Source organism: Ptychodera flava, chromosome 12, assembly GCF_041260155.1.
Source record: "Ptychodera flava strain L36383 chromosome 12, AS_Pfla_20210202, whole genome shotgun sequence".
Classification (NCBI taxonomy): domain Eukaryota; kingdom Metazoa; phylum Hemichordata; class Enteropneusta; family Ptychoderidae; genus Ptychodera; species Ptychodera flava.
This window is the reverse complement of record NC_091939.1, coordinates 7,667,623-7,673,723: the sequence shown is the minus strand read 5'-3', so window position 1 is coordinate 7,673,723 and position 6,101 is coordinate 7,667,623. Positions and strand designations below refer to the sequence as shown.

At 36.7% G+C, this 6,101-nt stretch overlaps 1 protein-coding gene across 2 annotated transcripts in view; it reads left to right on the top strand.

Annotated features, from left to right (window-relative positions):
• The window catches only part of LOC139144864 (large neutral amino acids transporter small subunit 4-like), an 18,495-nt gene extending 16,595 nt beyond the window's left edge, over window positions 1-1,900 (top strand). For both annotated transcript variants that reach the window (XM_070715680.1, XM_070715681.1), the window contains exon 12: window positions 1-1,900. This exon is cut by the window's left edge and continues 673 nt beyond it. The gene's annotated coding sequence lies outside the window, so the exon portion shown is untranslated.
• The last annotated feature ends 4,201 nt before the right edge of the window (window positions 1,901-6,101 follow it).

Below are 6,101 nucleotides of genomic sequence, written 5' to 3'. Positions count from 1 at the left end.
ATGATCTGTTGTGCACTGCGTGGTCAGTCGTCAGTATCAAGACATGTTCCACTCTCCAGACTACTAGTTGTCACAGAGGTTTCTACGAAGAGATTTTTTGCAGTGAACGTCTGCATGGATGTACCGTAGATTTTGTCATCGTGTTGTGACGTATCTAGTCTGTTTTGACATTGATGTATTTTGTCAAGAGAATTATTCCTTTGAAAAACATGGCTAATGTTGAATGTCTACAGCTTCTTACAGAGTGTCTGTGACTGACTGATGAAACCAAAGATCGCACAACAACTTACTGTTGCCCTTAACAGTACTTAAAAAACTTCTTTCTTCTTTATATTCTATGTTCTTTGTAGTTCTGTTCAAATCATATCGTCTTGATAAGTGTCTGTTTTGATCATGAGTTGTTTGCATCATCTGATGCAGTGTAGAACGTGTGTAAATAAGATGTTAATAACGTAAAAACAATTGCACCTAGCGTTCTTTTCTCTATGTAATTTTCTGTTACTTTATGAAAGTCTTTAAGTACCTCTTTATAAGTGTTTTCACTGGCTTGTTTTGGTGTTTTGTTTTTTTTAGTTCAAGATATTAAGGGGAAAAAGTGAGTAAAGTTATGTATCTGCCTTCACTTGTTTTCTTCAAGTTCACTTCTTTTAAAACAATATTTATTTTGAACATTGTCTCTTTTTACAAATGAGTACACTTGTAAGAGGCTTGGCAACAAGTTATAGACCTGAGATCTTTGGATTTGAATCATTGTGTGTGCATCCTACATGAAAAGGAAACGCTGAAATTTAGTTGAAGGAAGTAATTTGTTTGTCTTTTTTCACACTTCTTTGTAGTTCAAGAGAAAACTAAAAGAAAAAAAAACATTTGTTTTTGCCGTACATTTTTTGGGTATTACTTCTTTCAAAAGCTGGTTCAGTGGTATACTAAACTGCAAAGGCAGAACAAATATCTGTGATTGCCCACAGTGAGTTTAAAATGTTGAGATCAATGGTCACCTTCCTCTGGGAAGTATTTGTGTTTTTAATAAACTAACAAAGATATGGAAATATCGAACATAAGGCATGGTTTTCCACCACATTTTCGCTGCATAAACATTGATGCCATTGAGAGTTTTTAACAGTACTCTTTGGGTACCACAGCAAACTTGACATTTCATTGCAATGGATAGCGTTACTGATCAGCTGTAAAATGTGTGGAAAGTGATGTCTATATGTTTGATGTTTGTCATTTTGCAAAAGAGTTTGCTTGCAGACCGACTAGGGTCTTCAAACAATTTACAATAATGTTAAGATGATCTCAGGGAATTCTGAGATATGACACAATTTTGTCATTCATTGACGACTTGAGAATCCCGAAGGTTACCCTAAAGGGTGCTATGGTGGGAGGGCTTCAGTCATTTTAGGATTTTGTCCAGACTGGTAAAAATCCTGTCGTTTTAATGAAGGGTTTTTAGCCTTCCATTATTTCGTCGCTTGTTGGCGCTGTTGCGTGAAATGCCGACATATCAGAAGGGGCTAAATAAAGCAACGAAAGTGCTGAAAGCAGGCATGTTTTCTGTCATTCCAGTGCACGCTTGATGTTTCAGGACACCTTGTCGTAATTTATCATAACGTATTTACAAAGGAAAATCATGCACATGGTCGTCATGACCGTGTATAACAGTACACCCATACCTCAATGAAAAGTAAAATAGAGATCGCTTTCACTCTGTATTGCACTTGTGTTGCTGCAAGATCATACCGAGTATTCTGTGCAATTAGTGCGTTCATCAGAGAATTGTACTTTTCGTGGAGTTTTATGAAACTTTCATTGTTAATATGGTGTATTTCATCGTACATGGAAATTTGCATTTTACAGGTCGATGGACTCCGAAATAAAATTTACAAAATACCCAAAATGTTGATGTTGTCTGTGTACTTTATGTACGTATGATCTGTGTATGTATGATCTGTGTATGTGTCTATGTATGTGAGTGAATCCAGGTGTACTTATTATTTAGGATATCAACGTGAGGGCCACGCTTGCAATTAAGGTATAACTGCTACCCGGCGGGTATTTGATTTTAAGGCAGTGTGCGCCTAGAAAGTGAAAAAATCAAATGTTCGCTCAAACTTTCCTAAATGAAACTTCAACCATTCTCTTCATACCTAATCAAGAATAAAAACCAGGGAAGTCACCCCGCAAAGTTTGGTTCCATAGAAAGAAATTACTTAACACATTTACCGATATTTGAAATTCAAAGTGGCCGCCATTCGTGTGTGATCTGTACGTGGAAAAATACAGTTTTTCCTCCAATTGCCAAGAGCTTCAAAAAGATGCCCTACAAGTGGTAGACAAGAAATGCACTGGAAAACTTTGACAGCCTGGATCTCTGCCCCAGGACGCATTCTACCTTAAACAACGCCACTTTACACGTTGAGGCTGTAACCTCCACAAATGTAATAATCTCCACAAATGTAATATCAACCACAATTGTAATAAAATGCACCCATAAATGTAATATCGCCCATAAATGTAACAAAAATCAACCATAAATGTAATAAAAACACCAACCACAAATGTAATAAATGGTAACCATAAATGTAATAAAAAAATCACCCATAAATGTAATACTTGTCAACCCTAAATGTAATAAATCTATTTTGTCGTCGCAATTGCGGAATTAGCCCGTAAATATTGATCTATGTAATAAGGAAAGCAACTCCACACATTATTCATTTCTTAATTGTTTGCGTTCAGTGTGTTTTGCATATTTGAAAGTGTATTTTACGTTTCCCTGTTTTATGTACAGAACTGATTGGCCATGGCTAGACACAGCCGTAATCTGAACGTCAGTGCAGTCTCTACTCCAGAGTGGGGGAGATAAATTGTGTGGAATAATCGATAGATTGTCTGTATTCCTATGTTGTCTCACTTGAAGTTTGTTCCTTTACTAGGGATGCCAGGATGTCTAATTTTGTTCTACTGTGTTCAAGGTAGTGTTCGTATTGTTTTTAACCAGATTGAAATATATGTTCTCGTCAACATGTTTTGTGTCGTAAGTTTCTGTTATAAGGTTTTATATTTCTCTGTTATTGGTTTTGAGTAATCTGTCATAAACTTTGTGTGGTATCACTGGTTGACGAGTTATTTTGACGCTTCCTTATTATGTAATTATCAGTGTCTAGAACTGCTGTTCCACTTCCATTATCTAACGGTTTGATCAGTACCTCGCCGTTTTCTGATAGCGTTCTCAAAGTATTCTATTCTGTGTTTCGGAAAGGAAACCTAGTTTCAGGAAAGTATGCAATAAAATAGTCAACCATCTTATTAAAGTTATTATTTACTCAGGGCATTGATAAACAAATGATCACATATGCAAGTTCAAGTTTATTACATTTATGGTTGAGTTTTATTACATTTATGGTTAATTTGTTTATTACATTTGTGGTTGCGGGTTGTTACATTAATGGTTGACTATTTTATTACATTTGTGGTTGATTTTATTACAATTGTGGTTGATATTACATTTGTGGAGATTATTACATTTGTGAGGTTACAGAGGCGAAGCAGAGCTCTTTCCGTCAAACCATATCGACTTGTCACAATCCAAGGTGTTATTTATGTCATGTGTTGTTTGCGTGTACGGTTTATGTTCTACGAAGTGTTACAAAATTAAAGTGTGGCGTAGTTCCGATTTGACTGGAGACTAAGCTCTTGAAAATGCGTACTGCCAACTTTTGTCATGTGCTGTTTGCGTGTACGGTTTATGTTCTACGAAGTGTTACAAAATTAAAGTGTGGCGTAGTTCCGATTTGACTGGAGACTAAGCTCTTGAAAATGCGTACTACCGACTTGTCAAATATTGCACAGGACTTGCAATATTGTCTCGGAAACATCAGCATGACCAGGTCCGTCATATGTAATTTGTCCTTCAGGGCTCCTCTAACGTCCTTGTACTCACGAAAATCGGTCACTTCATCACGACGCGCCGACGAAAAGCAATATTTCAGTTTTGCAATCTTTCGAGATATGATGCGATGACAGCCAAGATATTGTCGTTCTCGTATCCTACATATACATGTAAGTGAGACGGTGGTGCTATACCTTTAAAGTAAATCCACGTCACCAATCATTTATCACCTTTGCAGTATGATACTAGTATTAAATTGTCAAAGGTGCCTCAATACTTCGGTTCACAGGTCTATAAATCATAATTTTTTCCCCGTAAAGCTAGAATGCGCCTCAGGGACAGATATTCGGATCTTTCAAATTTTTATAATTGTATTTGATGATTAAACGCTTTTTGCGGGACCATTTTAAAGCTTTAGGAGCAAGAATAATGTTCACCAACTTAGATTTTTCGAAAATTGAAACTATATTTTTCCATGGAGGTAACACAGGTATGGCGGCCATTTTGAATTTCAAATATTGGTAAATGTTTCGTAATTTGTTTCTCTAATTCCAAACTTTGCACGGTGACCCCCGATTTCTATGATTGAACGATTGAAAGCTTCACCGATGAAAAGGAAGGAAGCGTGCTCATCAGACCTCAAGACAGATGTCGCACAGCGTCTGGATGCTAAGGCTGTACTTCGGAAGGGTTGCTGTAAAGGGAGCGATCCGACTAGGCCGATCTTGGCAACATGCCACGCAGAATAATATCCGAAGTTGCCGCTCATTTCAATAGGAACATAGAACTTATAATATTGGAAGTTATTATTTCGCAAATCTGACATTTACATATAGCAGTCATATTAGTAGTCATTCTTTGTCTAAAAGTATACATTCTCTCTAGTCAGAGAAAAAAAAGCAAAAAAATCGGTAAATACACTTCAGAGCATATTTACTTCTGAGGAACTTCTTGGCCATATTGCCTACTGCCAAGTTCGAAAAGGTCGAAAACAGAAATTGAAAACCATCTTCACTATAAAAACAGCTTCAAATGAAGTTCCTTGGTTGAAACTTGATCACATTCGTCGAAAACTCTGGTAGCCTATTTCTTAATCGACCAGACAACTATTTCAAACTTTTATCGTTTTCAAGTGAGAAATTGCCGATTCAAGAAAAGACTGTTCTGTGTACACAGTGCCCTTCACAAAGTGTCAGATCGTCTTCAAGATTAAAGCCTCAATATCGTTGAACATTGAAAGAGTGGATGATATGCTTTGAAAAGCCTTGATACTTCGGTAATATTTTACCAGATATTATGAATAAAGATTGAATTCTGTCGTACAACAATATACGACTAACTTCTGTCGGATTGCACATCACCACATGGAAATCAGGGCATTTATTGGGATGTGATAACTGTTCTACTGCATTTATTCACTCCACGAGGAAAATAAAATCATTGTAAGAATATGGAAGACAGCACGTGTTTTCCAATCAATGAATGCTGTTTCTCCTTTGCATTCAAATTTCTGTCTGCCATAAAGTAATGACCGGATTTTAAGTTTTCCGAAAGCCTGTCCCTTTATGTCAAGATGATATTTTTTGAAGATACATTGCATATATCTTTATTGCTCTTGAAGACCTCCGGCCCAAATAGAAACTTTACGGAACCGATACGATACATAGATTACAAGAGAAAAAGCACATGAAGTAAGTAAAAACATTCTCAGTTTCTCTGCTTTACATACAAACGATGCAAAGTTGGAAATACCTGAACTGTTACAGGAACACATCAGAGGATGAAATGTTCGGCTGTTGATTGCGAATATGACCTATAGGGTAAATATATATATCTTAAATTCTGGTACAAAGGACAGAAACAAATAGAACGGTATTCGCCCTCGTATTTTGCATGCTCTTTCTTCAAAAACAATTCCCTCGGCTATGTCCTTTTATACTTCTAGTCAACGGCCAGAACTTTTAAGACAGGCAATAGCCCTGTCGTAAACCGTAGCAACAAGCTTGAAAAGATATATAATGTTCGGTTTGATATAAAAGCTTAAAATTACAGTACGGGCGAAGGTTCATCCATGGCCAGAAGTCGGGATTTTTTCATTTTAGACATTTTTACATTTTAGTAGTGCATGTTTGACATGTTAGGTCGGAACTAACGTGACCAAAAAAGCCAAACTTGCAAACCTATCGTGTATCGTGCAGACCCAACA